This window comes from Talpa occidentalis, unplaced genomic scaffold (genome assembly GCF_014898055.3).
Source record: "Talpa occidentalis isolate TD23 unplaced genomic scaffold, MPIMG_talOcc4v2.1 talOcc4.16, whole genome shotgun sequence".
NCBI lineage: Eukaryota > Metazoa > Chordata > Mammalia > Eulipotyphla > Talpidae > Talpa > Talpa occidentalis.
This window is the reverse complement of record NW_023601653.1, coordinates 35865787-35890843: the sequence shown is the minus strand read 5'-3', so window position 1 is coordinate 35890843 and position 25057 is coordinate 35865787. Positions and strand designations below refer to the sequence as shown.

The 25057-nt window shown below is 40.8% G+C and overlaps 1 long non-coding RNA gene across 2 annotated transcripts in view; it reads left to right on the top strand.

The window, feature by feature from the left end:
• Positions 1–14039: 14039 nt before the first annotated feature.
• LOC119248290 (uncharacterized) overlaps positions 14040–25057 on the top strand; it is a 56075-nt gene continuing 45057 nt past the window's right edge. Inside the window, exons 1-2 of one of the 2 annotated variants that reach the window (XR_008552208.1) lie at positions 14040–14390; positions 15768–15991. This is a non-coding gene — a long non-coding RNA (uncharacterized LOC119248290). The remainder of the gene's footprint in view (positions 14391–15767; positions 15992–25057) is intronic. The other variant, XR_005125895.2, reaches the window with a different exon arrangement.

Genomic DNA, 25057 nt, shown 5'->3' with positions numbered 1-25057 from the left:
TAGAAATTCAACCAGAGAACTGAGGTTACCAGAGGGGGAGGGTAGGCATTGTGCACAAAAGAGGTGGAGGCGCAATGAACTATGATGGAGGATTATAGGTGTTTTGATGGTGGGTATACTGTGGTAACATACATTTGAAGAGGTGTGAAGCTGTACCCCTAAAACATACACAGTGTTTTAAACTGTTACCTCAATAAAATAATTAAAATTGTTTTAAAAGTTAAAAAACTAGATGTAAAGTAAGAATTTGCAGTGTTTGGTGCTGGATTTAATAAAAGTGATAGGATACGGATTCTGCCTTCCAGAAGCAGTCCAGTGGGCAATGATAAGTATGATGCAATGCACTAAGTTTGTCTGGGGAGAGAGAATTACCTCTGCCTGGGATGGAAAAGTGAAGAAAGGATGGTTGATATATACACAAACTGATTTATTAGTTTGAGCTGATTCTGGAAAGTCGAATGTGTTAGTCAAAAGGATTAGATGAGAGAGAAAGGTAAATGGGAAAATATAGACATGTATTTTACATAAAATTAAAAATTCATGATAAAAGAATAGTGAACAGAATTGATAGGTAATTTCTAAATCTAGAAAAATTAATCTAGAAAATTAATCCAAATAATGGTTTTAAAGATTGTCAGCATTATTTTCTACAAACACTTATTTTAAATCTACTAGAAAAAGAGTTCTTTAAAGAACAATGAGGTAAAATCCACTGAAAATGTATGTATGGTTTAATCCATAATCTTACTCCTGGGAACCTAACCTACATAAATAAAAGCAAAAATGCATATTATTATATATTCTCCTGGGTAGCAAAAATCTAGAAACAATGTGAATGCCCAACAATAGGGGAATGATCAAGTAAATTATGGTACTGCTCACAGCATGGAATATTATGAAACTTAAGCTTTCAAAAGACTGAAATAAAGCTGTACAAGTTGACTTAGAGGGATTTTCACAGAACGTGCTAAGTGAGGAAAGCATAATGCAAAAAAATGCATGTAATATGATCCCATCTTTTTTAAACAATGTGTATGTGTATTAACATGCGTATGTGTATTTTTATATAAATATAATTATGTGAGCATTGATAAAGCTATGCAAGTGCACAGGCTTGGAAACAATGTGGTTTCTTTTAGAGGATAACTCATGTGAAAAGACAGAGAAGGGAGAAGACATTGGGGGAAAAAAGGAAACAGTAAAGAAAGGCCTAATTACATTTATACATGTGTATATGTGTGTGCATATGTGTGTACAATATATGTATATGTTTGTACAATGTGTTTATATATGATCCATGAATCATGAATGTGAAAGAATGTTCTATAAGAAAAGAAAAAGAAGTATAAGTTGAGGGGAAGATTGGGTACCTTGTGATAAACCACCAGCATCTTAGGGGATTGCAAAGAGTTACCCCATAGGGGACAGTTGAAATAAAAGATATTTATCTTTATTTCTGTGGTACCTGATACTCCTGTCAGATACACTGAATTGTTTGCAGGTGGATGATTTTCATTTCAAGCTGACTGTTGTTTCTTAAAGGAAATTTTGATCCATATCTTGGTATGGTTATTGGCAATAAGGAAGGTTTCCATTCTAATGGAAGATATTAATCTTCAGGTCTAGGTTGTCAGGTCCATTGTATCTCATGACAGCAAAAGCAAAGGAACCAGACTGGCTAGGTCTGTGGACCAGCAGCTGAATCAGCAGTAAGAGAACCGCTATGCATGTGACGTGCCTCCCGACAGCCCCACTCCAAGCCTCAGTAATCCCACTTGCAAAATTGAACCCCTACTTTGTGTCCTGGAGGGAGGACATGCCCACAAATAAGAAATTTTCAGAAGGCCTTCCTGGTGGCTCATGGGTTAAAGACAGCACTATCAAGCTACTGCCAGCCACTGCTGCAGGAGTTCGATCCCCAACCAGCCAGGGAGCTGACCCACATGGCGCAGCGGACCTCTCCTGCCTTACCTGATGCTCCCCTCAGCAGTGTATTTCAGTAGATCTGCCTGTTCTGCTCTCCACTTTCTCTGGTGAATCCTCTCACCGCCACCCGCCCAAAACCACTGGCCTACATCTCAGTTCTTGTATGCATAAATAAATAAATCTTGGGTCTCCCTGATGGCACAAGGGGTTAAGCACAGCACTATGGAGCAATCCACAGCCTTTGCAGGATGAGTTCAATCCCCGGCCGGCCAGGGAGCTACCCACATGGCGAGGCAGACCTCTCCTGCTCCCCTCAGCAGTGTATTTCAGTCAGTCTGCCTGTTCTATTCCCCACTCTGTCTCTGGTGAATCCTCTCATCCCCACACCTCTGGCCTACACCCCAGTTCTTGTATGCATAAATACATAAATCTTTTTTAAAAAATAATAAATCTTTTTTTAAAAAAAGAGAAATTCCCCTAAAGAAACTTGATACTAGCATGCCAACTGCAAAATGTTCTACTCCTTGCTTCCCTCAAAAAACCTCCAAGAAAAGTCTCTTCTGTGTTTTTCATGGATGGAAATACCCTTCATGGTTTTAAAAATATGTCCATTATATCAATTCTATTAATTTTCTCCTAACATCACACCTGCCACTGTCACAGTCATTATTAAATATTACTGCAATTAAAGTATAGATTAACTATCATCAACCTGAAAACTGGGCTGAGGTGAACCACCGATTTCACAGGTTTCTAAACACAAGTGAGAGAAGCAAAAACCCATCCAGACAAGGACAACAGAAAAATGGTCTTAAATAGAAGAAATGGATAGACCAAAAAGAGAATAGAGACAGATTTAGATGAAGGTAGAAAGATAACCCTTTCCACTAAGTCTATGTTGCTATTAATGAAAAATAAAGGGTCTGCCTTGGGTTATCTCAGTCAGGATTTTGGGAGGTATCATGGCAGAGCTGCATGGGGCAGCTCCCTGGCTGGGCATCAAACTCTGTGCTGCAATGGCTGTGGATAGCTTCATAGTGCTGACGCTTAACTCCTTGCTCCACCAGGGAGGCCGATAATGATATTTTTATTGACAACAGCAGATTATTAAGATAAAGTGAATAAAGGCATACAACATTCATTACCTAGCTGATACACAGTAGGTGCTATGTAAGTGTTAGTCACTATTATTCCCTTTCCTTCAGAAGAAAAGTAAGCAATTTATACTAGGATCTATGAATTCTTTTCCATGAAGGTAGATAAATTATTTACATATTTAGAACTAAAGAAGAAAATAAGACATGCAATGTTTGCAAAATTCCTGGGAGAAGTCCTTTTTGTCCAGAAAGTTTGCTTGTATTGTTTAATCCCTTGTATGTTTGTTTTAGAGAGAGTAGTATCTCAAACGAGCTGACGAGTTGCTATTGAGCATAAAAAGGAAAAGAACTAAAAGTGGACGTCTGCCAGGTCTACCATTTCTCCCATAGGTTGAGTAACCTAAGGGCTCAGAAGGTCACCCCACTGCGCTTGGCTCTGATTTGTGGGCAACATTCTTTCTGTCCTTCTCTTTCTCCAAGAAGTCCTGGATGGCTTAGCCATTCAAAGTTATGTCACCTCAATGGAGAGTGAAAAGAATGTCTGAATTTGCTCAGCTCTGTCTTGAGTACAAAATAAAGAAACAAGAAAACCCCTTAGATTCTGCTCTGTTTTTTCCTGTGTGAAAACTCCACTTCCTCATATCTGAGACATGTATCACCTCCTGATTAAAATAGTCAAGCTGAAGCATGGATTAAAGAAGGAGGTGACTTCTAAATTTTGCCAAAAGTAAAATAGGGTCCAACTCTAACAGGAAGTATTAAACATTAAAATGACCTTTCTGGAGTTCATTAATTCATTCCTTTAAAGAGTTTACTTTTTTTTTCATCCAGCAATTTTATTTCTAACATTTTAGCCTAAAAAAAAAAACCAATAGAAATGCACAAATATTAAATTCTTTTCCAGGATGACATTACAGTAATGTTATTGTTTTTATCCATATTTATTGAAGTAACATTGATTTAGAGCATTATATAAGTCAGGTGTACAGCATTATACTTCAACATCTGTGTACACTACATCATAATCACCACCAAAAGTCTAGTCTCTATCTGCCAGCATGCAGTATTGTTTTTAATTGTAAAAATCTGGAAGCAACTCAAATATCTAAAAATAGGATTTTAATTTTAAAAAGTATGATTCATACATTTTGTGCACTCTTACTGAGAGACTGAAAATCAAGCTATAGAAGAACATTTTTACTGATATGGAAAAATGCTCAGTTTATTAGCAACTAGATTTTCCTTCTTTTATTTTATTGAGGTATCATTGGTTCTGAAGCAATTGTGCTAACTTTTGACTCCCCCATAATTTTACTATAGTCTGTTGTTGACCAGAAGCCTTACTGATAACATAATTAATTAACACATTTTATTTTTTAAAAGATTTATTAATTTATGCATACAAGAGCCGGGGTACAGGCCAGAGGTGGAGTGGTGTGAGAGGATTCACCAGAGACAGAGTGAAGAACAGAACAGCAGATTGACTGAAATACACTGCTGAGGGGAGCAGTGGGAGAGGCAGGAGAGGTCTGCTGCACCATGTGGGTAGCTCCCTGGCAGGGGATCAAACTTGTGCTTTAGTGGCTGTGGATAGCTTCACAGTACTGACACTCAACCCCTTGTGCCACCAGGGAGGCCCAACACATATTTTATATATTATATGTGCTATATGCTGTATTCTTTTTTTTTTTTTTTAAGATTTATTTACTTATTTATACAAGCACTGGGTACAGTCAGAAGCGCGGGAGGATGAGAGAATTCACCAGAGCCAGAGTGGGGAACAGAACAGGCAGAGTGATGAAATACACAGCTGAGGGGAGCAGCGGGCACAGCAGGAGAGGTCTGTCATGCCATGTGGGACCCTCACCGGCGGCCGTGGATTGAACTGGCGCTGCAGAGGCTGCGGGCAGCTTTGCAGCCCAGCGCTCAACCACTGCGCCACCGGGGAGGCTCTATATGCTGTATTCTCACAATAAACCAAGAAAAGAACATGGTCTCAATATACAACCGAAGAGAACAAACTAGCAAAACAGCAAGAACTCTTGGACTCCATGAACAAGTAATGGTTATCAGAAGGAAGTGGGGGTGAGGGAGGGACAGGGCAGGTGGTGACATGGTTGTGGCTGGAGCACTGGTGGAGGCTGAGTGAGGCACAGTCACATATGGAGGTGTGAAGTTGTACTCAAAATTATACAGTTTTGTAGTCAATAAATACTAAAAAAGATCAAGAAAAGCATAAGGAAGGTCCTCCCTGGTGGCACAGGGGTTAAAGACACAGCACAATCAAGCTACCACCAGCTGTAGAAACACGAGTTCAATCCCTGGCCAGGGAGCTACTCACATGGCCCAGCAGACCTCTCCTGCCTCGCCCACTGCTCCCCTCAGCAGTGTATCTCAGTCATTCCACCTGTTTTGTTCCCCACTCTGTCTCTGCCTCTCATCCCCACACCTCTGGCCTACACCCCAGTTCTTGTATGCATAAATAAATAAATATTTTTTAAAATGCTTTATATTAAGAAAAACAAAAAGGATAAGAAAGAGGAAATGCATTTACAGTACTGTACTGTGGTTATTGGTACAGTAGGTTTATGTTGTCTGCTTAAAGTTGTTTTATGTGTTTTGTTTAAATGGACCCACACAGTTCAAAACTGTGCAGCTCAAAGGTCAACTGCATACATGTGATTTTTAAAATTGTACTTTATATACTTTCCCAGAAGAGCTTAACTCTTATTCACTTACCTTAAGTGATTTGCAAGCTCTAGGAAAACCTGAAACCGTCATCTGCTACTAAAATTCACCCACTAGTGATTTGATCTTTTGCACAAAGGCTTCCTTGCCTTTCTTTCAGGTGATAGTTTAGGGAAAGCCTATATTTTTAATCTCTAACAGCAATAATACTAATTGGTTTTTATTGGCTCACTTTTTCCCCCTTCCTGGTAGAAAGGTTAGGAAAAGAAAGGAGTGCTGAGGGGAAAGAGAAATGGGAAGAACTGCACAGATGCCTGGAAGCACCAGCAGCAAATGCAGCCTGATAGGGTCACTGCTAAGATTCAGGGGCACCTATTTTTTATTTTCAGTTTATTTATTTATGCATACAAGAGTTGGATATAGGCCAGAGGTATAGGGAGTGAGATGATTCACCAGAGACAGAGTGTGCAGCAGAACAGGCAGACTGACTGAAATACACTGCTGAGGGGAGCAGCGGGTGAGACAGGAGAGGTCTGCTGTGCCATGTGGGTCACCAACTTGGTCGGGGATCGAACTCGTGTTGCAGTGGCTGTGGATAGCTTCATAGTGCTGAGACTTAACCCCTTGTACCACCAGAGAGGTTAGGGGCACCTATTTTTATCTACATTTTCAGGTGAGTAGTCACAGTGGGTAAGAGACTAGCCAAAAGTCAAAATGCTAGCCTGTAGTGTAGTCAGTCTGAGAGTTTATGCTAAGGGCTCATTACATTGATGTCTCTCTCATCAGGCAGCTATAGCCAGTCATCCAGGGCCCCCTCAGCTCCCACAGTTGGAGGGTGAACTCCATAAATCAGCCAAGAAAAGTTCCCAGGGGTCAGCCACTGGCTGTTTCCGGGACAGTACATGGCTGCCACGAACTTTCACTCCATTTCCCATCAAACTAGAAAGTCAGGTTACTCTTCCTCTGACACCTCCTTTCGGGGACAGACTCATCCTTTCTCTTGTGCCCACCCCAGCCCCGCCAGAGAAAGAGAACAGAGAAGTTTGTGAGCTTTAGGGAACACTGGGAGGTGGAAAAACATGCGTGGCAATGTATGAAGCTCATGGGGCCTGGAATATTCTCAATGGCCGTGACTCCAGATTCTCTGCTCAGGGGCACAGCTGGCCCAGATAGAATCTTCAATCCTATGGGGGAAGGGTGCCCTCTCTGGCAGGGGCTGCCCTGCAACGTGTGGCTTGGCAAGTGGATCACAGGCTGGATTTCTGCCTCACGTTATCCCTTTGGCTACGGGTCTCTGTGCAGTGACTGACTTATACGACTGTAATTGGGCACCTACGGTATCCACCCTTCACTATTGGGTGACTTGAGCAAGTATCTTGGTCTCCTGAGTCTTTGTTTCCTCATTTATGAAATGGACAAACTAGCACCTCGAAAGTTATTAAGAAGTTCAATGAAATACAGCTTGTGAACCGCCTAGCATAGTACAGGCATTCAATGAAAGGGTAGAGTTATTATTAGCTGTTTAAGTTGCGGCTTGGCTTTCTAAAACAAGAGAAGCCTGCTTTTTTTCACACTCTCTTGAGAAGCTTGATTTGCCTAGAACTGCATTTTGTACATGGAAAACAATAATGAAAAAGGGAGATGAGATTTATAATAGATTATGTTATCATTTTAATATAAATATTTTTGTTATCATCCTTGTTGGTTGCCCCATCTGAAGTAGCCATTATCTGATACAGAATTTCTAATTACAGGTTTAGTGCAAGAGAGGATCGTTTATAAACCCACACCCTGACACACCTATGCCTCTGGAGAATACTTCTAATTTTGTTGGCTGTCTTGGGCATTGGGACAGACAACCTCATTCAAGTTTTCTTTGGTGAATTCTTGTTCTACTCCTGTATTGGTAGAGTGAGTGATACAAGTGAGTAATTTAGGAGCAAGCACTGAGGAATGTCTAATTTGCATAGACACAGAAATGAGTCTCTTAGGCTGGGTTTAAAAAGGAAAAAAGAAAAGAAGATTCTAGTAGTTCTTAGGCCTTGTGAGGTCCCAGCCTGCTTGGTCAGCAGCTCTGATGTCCACCCCTGTGAACAGATATACTGGCTTCCTTTATTTAATCATCTTCTTTGCAAGGGGCCATTTATAACTTGGCCCTGGGAGCTTTAAAAAAAAAATTCCTGACAATTTATAAATAGAATAGTGTATTGTGTGTGTGCCTTTTTTTTTTTTTTTTTTTTAATATAGTCACTGAAGGGCGGGAATGAATTCTCAGCTTACCTAAAAGTGGAACGCTTGCATTTTCTAGATGAAATCATATTATCTTCCAGGGAGTACATCTTTCATAATTTAGCATAACTACTTTGAAAGGAAGCTTATAATCCTTAAATAACGCTGAGGCTCTCTTTGCCTGAAGTCTTCCTTTCAACTTTATTCAAGGAATATTTATAATCAAGTAATTACACTGATTTTAAAACAAGCAACTATGAAAATATTGCTCAAGAATTCACTAATGATTTTTGAGGCAGTCCATTTCACTCACAAAACAAGATAAAGCAACAAAAATCAGTATGATAAAGACCTTAACTGAAAGAGAATAATGATAGATTCAGTGCTAAAGTGATAGAAAATCAGGTCATTTCCAATTACTAGGTCCTTTACTTCCTGTTTCTCAGACTCAAATGAGATGGGGAAAAGTCAGGGGATGAGGATGATGACTCAGAAGTACTTGGTGTGTGGCAGGGTGCCCAGCCTGAGCCTAGACATTGCTCAGACTTAGCCCCTTGCAGGCCGCTGACCCCTTCAGGTGTCTACTTGCAGAAGCAAATGCTTGAGAGCTTTTGTTTTTGAGCAGAAAGATAAGAGAACAATTTTGTGTTTGGGAGAGAGGTGAAAGAGGTTAGGTAGGAAAACAGAGGGGAAGACATAATATCCTTCTGCCTCTTTTGGTCTCCCCTTTCAGCCACTATTCACCCCATTTCTACTGGTCAGAGGAGCTAGTCTCCAGCCAGAAACCAAAGGGTATGGTTTTCAAGCTGGGGGTTTAGGAACCCGGAAAATAAGCACAGTGTGGGGTTGGTGAGAGTCAGCCTTCCCACCTCTACTTTGCTTCAAAACCCATGTAGCTTTTGCATCCAGACTCAGGGCAGCCTTAAGCTACGAGCTTTGTGCTTAAGAAGAGCACGCGTAATGAAGGCATAGGGAAAAGTGAAATAAATCAGACAGAGAAAGACAAATACTATATGATCTCACTTCTAGGTGGAATCCAAAAAAAAGCCAAACTCATCGGAACAGAGAACACAATGTCAGTTACTGGGGCTGAGGGGTAGTGTAAATGGAGAGATGTCTGTCAAAAAGTATAAACTGCCACTTATAAGGTGAATAAGCTCTGGGGAGCTAAGTACAGCAAAATGTATTTTGCAGTGTATGAGTGCATCAAGTCAGCACTTTGTGCACCTTAAACACAATGTAATATGTCAATTATATCTTAATAAATCTGGAAAAAATAACTAAAGTAAATGGGAACCTCTGAAAACAGGCAATTCAATTTGCTTTTCATCATTACTTACCTATCAGCCACTTGAGAAACGTTTTAAAATAAATATAGAGGCCCATGTTCATTCCTATTCCTACCACATCAAAAATTAAAATTTTTCCCAAGTGATTCTAATGTGTACCAAATTTAGGATTCAGTGCATTAAACCCACATTTGTATAATAGTTAAACCCCAAGAAACAGGGGCCTATGCAGAAAGCAGGAAATGCCCTCTAGTGGCCAAAAGAGCCATTTGCCATTCTCCATTCAGTTGGGTCCTGGGACCATGGCAGAAAGACTGGAAGAATTGTGTTGTAAACCGCATTAAGGCCCACACATTCCACCAATATGCCTCTGAAACTTACACTGTAAGATTCATAAGAGTAGAAACCACTGTCCTTGTCTGCCCCATTTGCTCTGAAGCCTACCATCATGGCTCAATGTCATATGCTGCCTTGACATCTGGTGAAATCAGGAAGACCTTGAATAGCTTTGATGCAAGTTCCCCGCCCTAGTCAGCACTCATAGATAAGGTCCCCTAGCAAACAACACTCCTTACCAAATGGACCAGGTATAGTTCCTGGTTATCCCTGAGTAGCAAGTTCTCTGCCTCCTCCTCAGAATTCTTCAAAATGAGTCATCACTTCCTCCCACAGGAACCACAGGCTTCCCTGTCCTCTAATCCTACAATGCTTGCCTCCACCATACCTGCTTGTTCACTCTGTTCCTAAGTGTGTCGCCTTGTGGTGTCCTCTTCCCCCACATGTGACTAATAAATTGCCTTTTTTTTTTTTAAAGATATATTTATTTATTTATACAAGCACTGGGTACAGTCAGAAGCACTCAACAGCTGTGCCACCAGGGTAAGACTTACTGAGGTAAGACTTAATTGCCATGGGGGCCAGAGAGGATTGATTGCAGGATCAGCCCTGTTAGATATTAAGTCCTATGAGAACAGGGACTCTGACTCTGCATTTAGCACAAAGCCTGACTCATAAAAGATGCTTGACCTATGTTTATTGAATGAAAAGAAACTATCCACAGAAGTTGTTATTTTCCCCCTGACATTTCACATATAGGACATTTCACCGCCCAACCTTATAAAATTTTGACATTTTTCTGTATTTAGTTCATATCTTATTTCCTTTTAGGAAATAAATTACAGATTTACTTCAGGCGTCTATAATATATTCCCTGATCAGTTTCTCTCTATACACTGTCTATATGCTGTCCAAACCCCCGTATATCTTGAATTTGGTGTTTGTCAATTCTACTCGCATTTTATACCCTTTCTAGATAAGATTGTATTTATAAATAGCATCAATGTTTGTTTTGCTTGATTTTAAATATAAATAGTATTATAGTGTAAGCATCTTTCTGCAACCTGCTTTTAAGAAGTTTGCTTAATAAACAGCCCAATCAAAAAATGGGACCTAAATAGACACTTCTCCAAAGAAGACATTCAGAGGACTACAGGCACATGAAAAAATGTCCAACGTCACTTATCATAAGGGAAACGCAAATGAAAGCCACAATGAGGTATCACCTCACCCCTCTGAGATTGGCCCACATCAAAAAGAAGGGAGACAATGAATGTTGTTGAGGATGTAGAGAAAAGGGAACTGTTCGTCGAACTGTAATTTGGTGCCACCTCTCTGGAAAATGGTATGGATATTTCTCAAAAATAATTAAAATGGAAATATCATGTGATCCAGCAATACCACTTCTATTTATCCAATTAATATGGAAATTCTAATACAAAACAATTTATGCATTCCTTTTTCATAGCAGCACGATCCACGATAGGTCAAGTCATGGAGCCAAATTATGTTCCCAAATACAGCTGACTAGACAAAAAAATTGCAGAATATATACTCAATGGAATACTGCCCAGCTATTAAAAAGATGGCATTGTGCCTTTTGGGACAAAATGGATGGATCTTGAGTTTATTATGTGATGTGAAGTTAGAAAGTGAAAGACAGATCCAAACAGTTTCATTTATTTGTGTAATATAAACCAAAGAAAACAAACTGGCAAAGCACAGCAAAAGTAATTCTTAGACTCTGCGGAAAATATACTGGTTATCAGAAGGAATGGGAGGGAAGGAGTAGGGAGCAGGGGAAGGGGATCAGACGTTGGCACGGGAGTTTTGGTGGAGGGTGAGTGACACATATGGAGGAATTAAACTGTACCCCTAAAGTTATATAGTTTTGTAAATTGACTAAGTACAAAAATTTGAGCAAAAAAAGAAATTTTGTTTAATATTAAAGATGTGTCATTGTTCAAATATGCTGCTCAAATGGGTATTTTATTTGCTGTATTTTACTGTGTTAAATGTACCACAATTTATCTATTCTAGTTTTGATGGAAATTTGTCCTGTTTCCAATTTTTACAATTACCAATAAGGATGTAATAAACATTCTTATAAGTGGTTTCTTATGCAAATATTCAGAATTTATTCCTAGAAGTGGTACAACTAGGTCTGAGACTTTGTACAACTTTAACTATACTAAATATTGACAAATTGATTTCCAATGGGATTGACCAATTTATATTCCCATCAGCACTGTATGAATGTTCTCATTGTTCTATGTCCTTGTCAACACTCAGTGCTGTCAAGCTTTCATGTTTTGCCAATCTGATAAAGTGAAATGATGCAGTGTAGTGTTTCCTAGGAAGTTAAAGACTGAAGAACAAGATTTAAAAAAAAAAAAAAGTACCTACCCTGTTATAATCCTGGTATTAAGGTACTAGTAGGGGAGCAGTTATTGGCTTTTCATGTTGTGATGAGAAATTTGGCACTAGGAACAAAGTGTTGACTGACCTTTAAGATAAGCAAAACTATGCAAGAGTTTAAAATAGTGTTGCCATCCTATACCTTCTAGTCACTGCTAGGCATCAGGCCAAGAAACTTTTAAATAAGATTTGGAAATCAGAACATGTTAAACATGTTTGCAGGGTGTCATATGGTTTTCCTAACATAAAGAATTTTATTTTCTCATATATCCCATTAAATGCATTCCAGTTTCCCTAACTTATCACTTCTTTGTCTTAAGCCAATTTCTAGCAGAGGAAATTACTGGAAAGTGAGGAGCTGTGTAAATTAGCTATCTTTTGGTGGGAAGTCTGAGTGATCTGAAGGACTGTCTGCCTAACAAGAGCCAAGGTAATGAGTATAGACTATATCTTGAAATATGTGCTCTAGGCTAATTCATGTAGATAATATAAATGCTTAAAGCCCAGAAATTAATCCCATAATTTAGGAACATATTACTATTTGATCTTGTAGAGATTTTCTAGTATGATTTCGCTAATACTAGAGGACCTAAAATGAACCTGTTTAGAAGGGCTTTCGACCCTGGGGCAGTGGGAAACACCCATGGATCCATTTGCCCAAAGTGGTTCTTTGATGGAAATAAAGTATTTCTAAGCAACCTTTCATTACGGCTGGCATACTCATGGGAAATTTGAGATAATGCTGATTCTACCTCTGTGTAATAACTTGAATTCTTTTAAGTGATACAAGATCTGAGAATGTTTTCCTTGCTTCTTCATGTGAACCAGAGTTGTGACAGAGAAAGGAGATCATTTAGACTTTGAGCAGCTAGCTCAGACCAACAGAAATATTTGAGATGAAAGCTCAGATGAATCAATTGTGTTCCATTTACTAATTGGAATCCAACACTTGGTTTTCTTTTTCAGAAAGGAAGATTTATGTCACCTTTGGTGTTCTTTCCTGAAACCTATTTATGGATGGCAGCATTTAGAAAAACTATTATCGTCTTAAAATTAAATCTGCCCTGCTCATTAAAAAAAGTTGGCTGTCAATTTCCTCCATGACTTCTAGAAGTAGCAATGAAAATGCTGCTTCCAAAGAAGCTGAGATAACCCTGAAACATTTTTCTTGGGGGTTGAAGAAATAACTTCGTTTAAAATGTATTTCCTTGGGAGAAGCATGCAATCTAGGTGTTACATATACAAATTAAAGGCTAAAAATATGGTAGTAAAGTTAAGGGTCTTAAGTTGCAGTTAAACTATGTAGGCTTGAATTTTTTGGTTTTAGTTTTGTTTTTGTTTTTTTGACCACTGAACTTTGTCGTTTATCCTTTATCATCTGTCCAAGGAGGAAAAACTGTTAAGAGTAAAGAAATTCATAATTTAATAAACATTTATTAAATTCCTCTACTTGCCTGGCATTTACCCTAGGTGCTGAGGATGGAGTATTAAATAAAGCAATATGCTGCTCTCTCAGACTTACATTCTCATGGAGGACTGGCCCACAGTAAGAAGGAGTAGTCTGAGAAGGTGACATTTGCAGTGACGTGTGAAGGATCAGGAGCCAGCTCTGTCAGGAGGGTTGGGCAGAGGGAAGAGCAACATAAAGCCTGAGGCTGGACCCAGGTGGCATGTTAAAGAACAAAAGGTCGGTGGGGCTAGAGAGATAGGAGACCAAGTAAGCGAGGCCATTCAGACCGTGGTAACGAGCTCAGGTTTATTAAATGTGCCATGTGACACTAAGAGTTTTTAGGTTCTTGAAAGACCATTCTGATGACTGAAAAGAATACATTTCAGGAAGCAAGAGCAAGAAGCAGGGTTGGAAACAATTGCAGACACCCACCGTTGCCAGTGGTGGCTTGCGGGTGGGGGGAGGGTGAGATGGAGAGATGTGAGCAGATCTAGAATTATTTTAGATGCAAAACCTTGAGGATGTGAGGATAAATTGATAGGAAGAATAAAAAGAGAAAATAATCATCCCTGCTAGACTTTTGGCTTGATCATCCAGGCAGATGGCTGGGAGAGTCGTTGGGTTGTATATTGTCTCCAGCTCCAAAGTCTCCCTTTAATACTCGGCTTTGTGATGCTGGGTTTGGAACTCTGCAGAGCACTGTTCCGCTCTGCCAGATGGCTCCCGGCTAGGCTGTGGGTGCTTGAGGGAGATGCAGGGCGTGGGGATAAGGGACTTGCTCCTCCCATCTGTTTCCGTTTCTGAGCATCTCCTCCTAACAAAGCTTCTTCCACCCGCTGCGGTTTGTTCCTTCTGGTGGCAACAGTTGAATCCAGGACACAGGTTTTCTGACTTGCAGAACTGAGCACCCTCCTTGGAGAAACCACAGCACTAGCCAAGCAGAGGCCCTCCTCAGAGGTCAGTGTTTCAGATCTGGATGCGTGTGTTGGTGGGGGGAGGGGTGTTCTTTTATTTTTCCAAATGTTAATACTTCCATCTCTTCCCTCTACCTCCTCAGTCCTAACGGTGACATCTGCTTCATGCAGTTGCGCCTCCATACACCTCCAAGTCTCACTTTACCTTTTAGTTTGCAGTTTTATAACCTAGTTAATAGTAAACCTTATGTCTAGTTAACAATTCTGTTCCCACAGCTGATGTGATTTTTGATTTTTGTCTTCTGACAGGACTTTTGAGGTTTCTGTTTGGCTTTTAGTCTCAATTTGGGAATCCACTGACAGGATTTTGAGTGATTATTTAAGTTTCCATTTACTGAGATCAGCAAGTCTGGGGAAGTGAAGAATTTGGGGAGACGGGGAAGGAATCCAGGGCTCTGATCTGGCTGTAGCACTGAGATACCTACTAGATGTTCCAGCAGAGGCTGGCGCGGCTAGCTGTTAGACCATCTGAAGATGAGGGGAAAGTCCCATCTGGAGACAGAGATGTAGGAGGCATCAGCAAACAGATGTATGTAAAGTCACCTGTGGGGCCTCCCTGGTGGCGCAAGGGGTTAAGACGCAGCACTACGTAGCTATCCTCAGCCACTGCAGCATGGGTTCGATCCCCAGCCAGGGAGCTACCCACATGGTACAGCAGACCTCTCCTGTCTCGCCCGTTGCTCCCCTCAGCAGTGTATTTCAGTCCATCAGACTGTTCTGCTCCCCATTCTGAATCCTCTCACCCCCCACATCTCTGGCCTGCACCCCAGCTCTTGTATGCGTAAATAAATCTTTAAAAAAAAACAGTCACTTATGGAGAGATGGTGGCATAATAAGGGAAAAGGGCCTAGAACCACACTTTGTGATGCCATGGCATTCAGAGTTGAAGTTGAGAAGTTGTGGCCAGTGAACAAGAGAAAATTCAGAAATGTGTGTGTAAGGTCAGGAATGGGCACAGTGCAGGTTTTCTGATCCCATGCAGACCGGGTAAAGGAGGAGTCAGAGTCCTCAGTGGCTTTTTGAAGGTCTTTTATTGGGATTTACCCGGTACACAGCAGGCAAGGGTGCTGCCAGCCTTCCGGCCCCCCAGCAAGTCTTCACTCTATCTGAGTTCTCCGGCGTTCTCTCGGCTTCTGCTTCTCCTGCTTCTCTTTCGGCTTCTGTTCTTCTCAGCTTCTGCTGGCATCCCCATGACGCTGCCTTTAAAAGCACAGCCTCAGCCCAGGTGAATCCCATCTACCTATGCCCACACCCTATTCCAGGTGCCCGCCATCAGGCATACATTCAGGACCGCAAGGATCCATCATCTATCCTGATGGCGGGAGGACAGAAGAGCCTGACATTTTTCCTTACCCTACAGTGTGGGATCCTGAAAGCCAAAAGAATTGCTTCGGGAAAAAGGAAACTACCTAATTCTACTGAAAGAAGGAAGAAGATGGAGAGACAGCCAGAGCCTCGAAACGCAGTAACCACTGGAGTTAGCAATATGGAGTCTGACCTTGCCGAAACTTCCTTTGGAATGGTGGGCCTGGAAGCTGGCCTGGAGTGAGTCGAAGCACTCAAGGGAGTTGAGAATTAGATAAGGTACTTAAGTAACTCTTTTTGATTGAGAAGGGCAGCAGAAAACTGACTAGAGAGCAAAGTGGGGAAGTAAAGAGGAGATTGGGACACGGATGCACACCACCAGCGTGACAGTGGAGGCAGAGAGAAGGGAATATAGCAGGACAGTCTCAGAGGGAGGGAGAGAGGCTGATGATAGCTGGGAACTTGGGAGCACTTCATTTGTAACTGGAAACTAGGCAGTAGTTTGTGATTAGATGCTGGTGGGTTTGTAGATATAGTACTAGAAATTGTGGGAAAGTTGGTGGGATTTTGCCAGGCAGCAGACAGAAAGGCAAGGGAATTGGCATGTTGGTAAGGATGCCATTATAAAAATATACATGGAACTCTGCTGCTGGAGGCAAGGGACAGCCTCAGGGGACTGATGAGAGGGGCAGAAAGATTGTAGGTTTGGATGAGCCTGAACAATTGTAGGATTTGTTGTCCTGCAGGGAGAACGGGAGGTGAGGCTCAAAACATAGATGCCCAAAGTCAAGAATTGGGGAAATAGGGAGGTTAATGGTAATAATGGCACAATAGGTGCTCATATGATATTAACCACTATTATTGTTTTAAAGATTATTTTTCAATCTGTGATATAATCATGCAAGTAAAAATTTTTTTTAATTAACAAAATATAGATGAACAACTTTCTTTTTTTTTAAAGATTTATTTATGCATACAAGAACAGGGGTACAGGCCAGAGGTGTGGGGGGGCAGTGAGAGGATTCACTAGAGACAGAGTGGGGAGCAGAACAGGCGGATCTACTGAAGTACACTGCGGAGGGGAGCAGCGGGCAAGTCGGAAGAGGTCTGCTGTGCCATGTGGGTCACCTACCTGGCCAGGGATCGAACTTGTGCCGAGCTGCAGACACCTTCATAGTGCTGTGTCTTAACCCCTTGCACCACCCGGGAGGCCCTTTTTCTCTCATTCTTGTGCCAGTGTTCTTACATTTAGCATACTGTTCTGCACCTCCATTTTCCCTCTTAGCAATCTATTTTATAAAGAACTTACTCTTTTTTTAAAAAAAAAATGAGCTTTAAAGAAGATGCTTTATAGCCATCAATTGTACGGATGAACTATTTTTTTCTTTTTATACTTGTTTTTATTAAGGTGACATTGGTTTATAGCCTTATATATGATTGAGAGGTATAAGATCTCACCACCTTGGATGTATGTTACCACACTACATCCACCACTAAGGGACCCTTAGTCCTCCACTGTAGTCCACTGGGACCCCTTGCTGCTTTGCTATCCACCCTCCCCTTTTGGAGGTCTCAATTTTATAGTCAAGATTCTAGGGCTTGATTTTGTTTGATCCTTTGTTTTGTTTCTCTACATTCCACATATGAATGAAACCATCCAGTATTTGTCTTTCTCCTTCACTTATTCATTAGCATTTATCCCTTCCAGCTCCATCCAGGTTGTTGCAAATGGCAAAAGTTCCAGATGAATTATTTTTATTTACCAAGTCTACACTGATGGATAGTTAGTAAAAAAAGGGTTTGGAAACTATTATTAAAAATGCTGCAGGGCCTCCCCGGTGGCGCAGCGGTTGAACACTGTGTTGCGAGGCCGCCCACAGCCTCTGCAGCACTGGTTCGATCCCTGGCCCCTGGGCAAGGGTCCCACTTGGCGCGCAGACCTCTCCTACTGCGCCCGCTGCTCCCCTCAGCAGTGTACTTCGTCACTCTGTCTGTTCTGCTCCCCGCTCTGGCTCTGGTGGATTCTCTCACCCTCCCGTGCCTCTGACTGTACCCAGTGCTTAAAAAAAAAAAAAAATGCTGGGCCTCCCCGGTGGCGCAGCGGTTGATCGCTGGGTTGCGAAGCTCCCCGCAACCTCTGCAGTGCTGGTTCGATCCCTGGCTGCTCCCCGGCCACCGGAGGAGGGTCCCACATGGCGTACAGACCTCTCCTGCTGCCCGCTGCTCCCCTCAGCAGTGTACTTCGTCCATCTGCCTGTTCTACTCTCCGCTCTGGCTCTGGTGAATTCTCTCACCCTCCAGCGCTTCTGACTATAACCAGTGCTTATATAAATAAATAAATAAATCTTAAAAAAAAAAAAAAAATGCTGCAATATGTATCCTTTAAAGACATCATTTTACTTACCAGTGAGTAGTTATTATTTGAAGGAGAAACACAAATTAATAGAAATATAACCATGTTCGGGCCTCCCCGGTGGCGCAGCGGTTGAGCACTGGGTTGCGAAGCTGCCTGCAGCCTCTGCAGCACCGGTTCAGTCCCCGGCTGCCGGGCGAGGGTCCCACATGGTGCGCAGACCTGTCCTGCCGCCTGCTGCTCCCCTCAGCAGTGTATTTCATCTGCCTGTTCTGCTCCCCTCTCTGGCTCTGGTGAATTCTCTCACCCTCCTGTGCTTCTGACTGTACCCAGTGCTTGTATAAATAATACATAAATAAATCTTAAAAAAAAAGAAATATAACCATGTTCAATTTTATTTGTTAATGTGCAAAGAAATAAAAATATAAAAGGGATATTAGCTTTTCTCCTATCAAATTGTAAGGATGAGAAAGACATACTATATGATATTACTTAAATGTGGAATCTAAAAAAGCTAAACTCATAAAAACAGAGTAGAATAGTGATTACTGGGACCTTTGGAGTGGGGGATGGGAGGATGTAGTTTAAGGGTACAGACTTGCAACGAGTAAATAAATAAGTCCTGGATAGCTAATGCACAGCACAGTGATTACAGACAACTGTATTAAAAACATCAAACTTGCTAAGAGACTAGTTCTTATTCATTCTCACCATAAAAAGGGAAATGATAATTAAGCAATGGGTAGAGGTGTTCAAATAATATTAACACATGAATACAGTGGTGATCATGTTTGTAATCTATAAATGTATCAAAACAACACGTCACATCCCTTAAACATTCTTAATGTTCTATGTCAAATACATTTCAATTTCAAAAAAAAGAAAAATTATCAAATATTTGTAAAAAATATAATGCTGAGTGTTAATTACAACATGGGGGAAACAGGCACCCTCCCCACTGCTTTTGGGAACATAAATCACTTAAAATTTTTTTTAAATGTTCAGATCTCTTGACCCAGTAATTTCACTTTCACTGACATTTTTTCCTGAGGAAAGGATCAGAGACAACATTCAAATATACAAATGATTTTGGCACAGGATATGTAGCATAGTTGTTTCTAATAATAAAAAAAATAAGTATTCCGCTATAAGGGATTGATTAAATTATGGCACATTCCTTTGGTGGATTACAGTCACATAACTGAATATTTCCCCCTATTCTTTGCTTCCCAAAATTTATTCATCCTTCTCATCTTGGCCTAATTGTTAGTTTCCAAGGGTAACCTTTCCAGGCCCAGCAAAGGAGATTAGGGCATGGTGTCACTCATAGACTTTGGACCCTTTTGTTCCCCTCTATAGCACTTAGTAACATTGTAGTATCATACCTATGTGTGTAATTACGCATTTGATGTCTGTCTCCACACTCTGAAGTTTTATGAGTACAGATACTATTGTGTGTGTGCTTAAACCACTGTGTTCCTTGTGCTTCCTGGCATAGGCAAGCATTCCTTGTAACCTGAATTTATTTAGTCTCTACATTTGGGTAGCGATGCATATTGTGTTACCTAAATCAGTTTAATTTCTGAGTTTCAGATAGTGAATAATGAGAATTTAGATGTTATGGTAGTTATCAAAAATTTTTTACTGGGCCTCCCCAGTGGCGCAGCGGTTGAGCGCTGGGTTGCGAAGCTGCCTGCAGCCTCTGCAGCACCAGTTCGATCCCCGGCTGCTCTCCGGCCACTGGCGGAGGGTCCCACATGGTGCGCAGACCTCTCCTGCCGCCCGCTGCTCCCCCTCAGCAGTGTACTTCGTACCTTCTACCTGCTCTGCTCCCTGCTCTGGCTCTGGTGAATTCTTTCACCCTCCTGCGCTTCTGACTGTACCCAGTGCTTGTATAAATTGAAAGAAAGAAAGAAAGAAAGAAAAGAAAGAAAAGAAAAAGAAAGAAAAAGAAAAAAGAAAGAAAGAAAGAAAGAAAGAAAGAAAGAAAGAAAGAAAGAAAGAAAGAAAGAAAGAAAGAAAGAAAGAAAGAAAGAAAGAAAGAAAGAAAGAAAGAAAGAAAGCACAAATGTTTAAAAAAAAAAATGTTTTTTACTCTTATTTTGTTCCCAAGGTTAAATTACAGAAGCAAAAGTTAGATAGTGAAGGATGCATTCTAAAAATGTATTTGTATCTAGTAGGTTCCCTGAGATAGTGAGAGTTAAAGTGCAAATTATATTGAAAGTGAATAAACAAGTAACATAGGTATTACTGTTACAGGGCAGGGAGAGGGGCAGCCCAAACCCCGCAAACCTACCTATTCTATATAGGGTTCTGCCATCCACCGCATTAACACAAAACATGAAACTTTAATGGGAAGGAACTTTAATACAACCAGGAAACAATACAGGAAAGGCAAAGAATCTAGTTTCTAAATGAAGCACCCAAAGTTACCCGTCCCCTCGTGGGTAAAACTTCATCCAAATGGGATTGGCCCAGAGAAAGGCCCCAAAGCCTGCCACAAGTCTAAAGCATCTTCCAGTGGGGACCCACAGAAAAGGGTCAGAAACAACCAGACAAGCCCAGAAGGAAAAGAGCAAAATCAACATCAAGATAAAAGCTGCCATGGTCACCTCTCCATGGGTCTCACCCACATCTGTGTCACCCAGTCCACGACCAAAAGACAAGCGCAATTTCTTCACGTGTCTCTAGGCTCCATGTGCCTCCTCCAGGTCTCCTTCTGGCTCCATCCTGCTTCCTCCCTCAGTCTCCTCTGCAGCTTCTTCTCTTCCTGCTCAGCTCCACCCTCCATTTGGGTGGGGCAGGAAACCTGGAACCTCCCCCTTTCCTGGGGACCACCCTGTTACATTATTAACCATATTTTAGAAGAAAAAAATGGAAAAATGTTCATAATGTGTCCTTCAGTAAGAAAATAGGAGACAAAGCGATATTAAAAAAGATGTGGAGGGTCTTCCCTGGTGAAGCAAGGGCTTAAGACGCAGTACTGTGAAGCTGTTCACAGCCACTGCAGCAAAAGTTCGATCCCCGGCTAGGGAGGTAACCCACATGGCGCAGCAGACCTCTCCTGTCCCGCCCACTGCTCCCCTCAGCAGTGTATTTCAGTAGATCTGCCTGTTCTGCTCCCCACTCTGTCTCTGGTAAATCCTCTCTCTCTCTCTCTCTCTCTCTCTCTCTCTAACACACACACACACACACACACACACACACACACGCCCCTACTGGCCTGCACCCTGGTTCATCTATGCAAAAATAAATAAATAAAATCTTAAAAAAAAAAGAAAACACTCATTTATCAGTTATATTCTTATTTGCAGGATCCAATAGAAATCAAGTATTTAGTCATGGCTGAATTTATCAAGTTAGAGTTAAATTGCAACCATAAAAGTTCGGCAAAAATCAATGAAAGCATTCTGTGAAAATCAATTGGTTAAATAAAATCTACAATAAAAAGTGCTGTATATATTATTTGAAAATTGTGAGCTATACAGACTGTATAACAGTAAAATTTGTGATAAATTTATGAATATATATATACACACATACTTGTTCTCCCAGTGAGCCAGTTAAACTTTTCCCAGCACAACACTAACACACAGCCACATAAATAAGCATTTCATAAAATAATATTTATACTTATTATATATGATGCCCTCTGTTATTTAATATTCTACTATTTCACTTTAAAAATCCATGTTGCTACATTCTATTATTTTGATTTCACCACTCACTAAAGGCTTATGAACTGCAGTTTGGAAAACTTGTAAAGGTGCTAAACTTACTTTTTTTTTTTTTTTTTAAGATTTATTTATTGATTGATTGATTGATTGATACATACATACATACAAGCGCTGGGTACAGTCAGAAGCGCGGGAGGGTGAGAGAATTCACCAGAGCCAGAGCGGGGAGCAGAGCAGGCAGAAGGACCGAAGTACACTGCTGAGGGGAGCAGCGGGCGGCAGGAGAGGTCTGCGCGCCATGTGGGACCCTCCTCCGGTGGCCGGAGAGCAGCCGGGGATCGAACCAGCGCAGCAGAGGTTGCGAGCAGCTTCGCAACCCAGCGCTCAATCGCTGCGCCACCGGGGAGGCCCTAAACTTACTTTTTGATGAGATGTTCAGAAGGATGGTGATCAAGTGTCCTTTTTATACTCAGAGCTCAACAACAACAAAAACTCAAGAAATATGAAGCAGAAAATAAAAAAAAAAAAAAAAACCACATCAAGGCAGAATTGGAAATCCAAAAGCTTAAGCTTTGCAATATGTACTCTAGAGACAAATTATGCAACTTTGTATTGGCACTAACAGTATATTCCTGTATTTCAGCTTTTCAGATGAAGACATTTTCTATAATTAAAAGCTTTGTCATTCCTAATGATACCTACTTCTCAATTATTTAAATCCGTGGAAATAACATTATTGTGGATAAGATTTAAAATGCTATTCATCTCCCAACTAGGTCAGGGACATTGCTGGCATACTCACTCTGTATTTGGTAAGAGAGAATTCAACATTTGTAGAGGATGACAGTTGCTATGAGTCTACCTGATCATGTTGCTAAAAATACCTAATTTGTTTGATGTTCACGGTTCATAAAAGGGATGAAGTGAACCAACCTTTTGCAGTTCATCTACATCAAGCAGACATTCTGCCACTACATTCATGTGTAGTGCTTCTGAAAATGGGCTTACTGCTCTTGGAGGTTTTTACAAGTCCTTGGGAGAGAATCAAATAGTGTCTTAACAGTTGATATTTCACTTTGCTGACAATGTTAACAACAAACCCTTTAGGACTCCTATTGCTGTAACAACCAATAGAAGTCCTAGACCAACAGAGAAGCTGGACTCAAGCAGAGATCACTCACTTCTGAGGTTGCCCAGGGCAACGGGACAATGGTAATTGAGTAGTGCAGGCAGGGTTTCTGAGTTTTTCCTAAATGCTGCCCAGAAACCTTGATAGGAAACAATGGATCTTAACCTTTAGGGAGGGGCAAAGGAGCATTTGAGATTCTATTGAAAAATGTAACTTCAAAAAGAAAAGTCCTTCTTGATAAATTTTACCTACAATTTCAGAGAATCCACACCGTTAACAATCCCTTCTTTGAAAATGATGATCTTCCTGAGAGAGAATTTAGAAAGAATGACAAATAAGGTAGACCCTTCTGATAACTTTAAAGACCCCCTAATCAAGGAATATAATTTGTGAGTGCTGATTGATTCTGAATTAACTTGATCAATGATTCCTATGCACACAGATTACAATTCACAGTCAAGACCATCAGCTGAAGATACTTGTGTATTATGGCCTGCCTCAAATTATTAGAAATCAGTAGGATATAAGTAACCTAATAATAACACTAGTAATGGTCTCTACTCCCTATAGTTCACTCAGGCAAAAGCTCACCTAATTTCTGTGAGAGAAATGGCTGAGAGGAAGTTTATTAAAGAAACCCAGGTGCACAGGAGAGACTGTGAGAGTCCACCCATGTGTGGTCCTAAAGCCATGGCAGAGTCTTTGAAATGGACAGGTACTTTCTACATTTTACAATTTTGAGATAAATGCCCAGATTACTGCCTTTTAAACCTCCCCCATGTAGTATATTGGGAACCACTACTATCAAAAATTGCCAGCTGAATCTTCAACCCTCCTCCATTGACCTGAGACTTATTAAGGAGGTGAGCCATTCCCTTCTACCCTTACCCTCAAAGGAAGAGTTTTATATGACACAAGCCCAGGTTCAACTTCCCAGCTATCAGCCAACAAATTTAGTCTAAGTGAAAAGAATTCTCAGAGAGTAAAACATTTTGTGACAGTAGAAGCCATTGAGACTTTTTGGTTGTTTTCATAAAAATCAGAGGAAACTGTGTTTCAGGACTCTTTCCTTAGGAGACCCCAGTGCTGCTTCATAAACAATTCACCTCAATTGGGAAAGAAAGCACAGTAGAGCTTAGGAATGAGACACACCTGACAGAAAAGCTGCCATCATTATTCTTTGGTTCTGACCTACTGATGCATGGTGACTTCCATTGTCTCTGGTTTGTTTGGATGTTATAACATCAAATAACCACTTGGCACTGGGCGAGCTGAAGTTTTAAAAACGAAGGTATTTTAGACTTCTAAATAAGTTGCCCTACTGGTTGTAAACCACAGAATACAATGTGTGATGGCATCTTCCCTCTCACTTATTGTTTGAAGTGTCATGTTTTGGTTCCATTCCATGAGTCTCAAGAAGGGTAGGAGCTGTGTGGTAAGTGGATATATCTGGGAAACACCAAGAATAAATGCTAGTTGAAAAGTACATGCCTTTTATCAGGAATTGCTGTTTCTGAGGCTCTGGGATGATGTGAAACACAATGGAACTTTGTTACCCTATAAATAAATTGATTCTTTACATTCCCAAACAAATGTACCAATAAAAAATGGATGGCTTATGAAAAATTTTAATGATTTTCTATTACTTCTATTTTTGTGCTTCTTTGTGAGTGTTAAAGGTCAGTGAATACATTGAAGTATGAATAAGGAAATGAAATGGTATCTGGGATTTGCTTTAAAATACTGAAGGAAAGGAAATTGTGTGGTGGATAAATGAAACAAGATTGACAATTTGTAGATAGTTGTTAAAGTTGGGGGATAAGTTGACTTTCCAAATTAAAAGTCAAAGACCTGGAAATTTTCCGATGGGAAAAATATTGACATAAAAACACTCCTTAAATAAACTAGAAGACATGAAGAAAGTCAACTAGTCAATCTTGATGCTATATTCCTTTTAAAATAAAAAAATAGGTTACGTATTTCTGATAAAACCTGTATAAATAGGGCCTCCCCTGGTGGCGCAGGTGGTTGAGCTCCATCCTGTTAAGTTGTCCGCAGCCTCTGCAGCGCCAGTTCGATCCCGGCCGGCCGGCAAGGGTCCCACATGGCAACGCAGACATCTCCTGTCATGCCTGCTGCTCCCCTCAGCAGTGTATATCATCAGTCTGCCTGTTCTGTTCCCCACT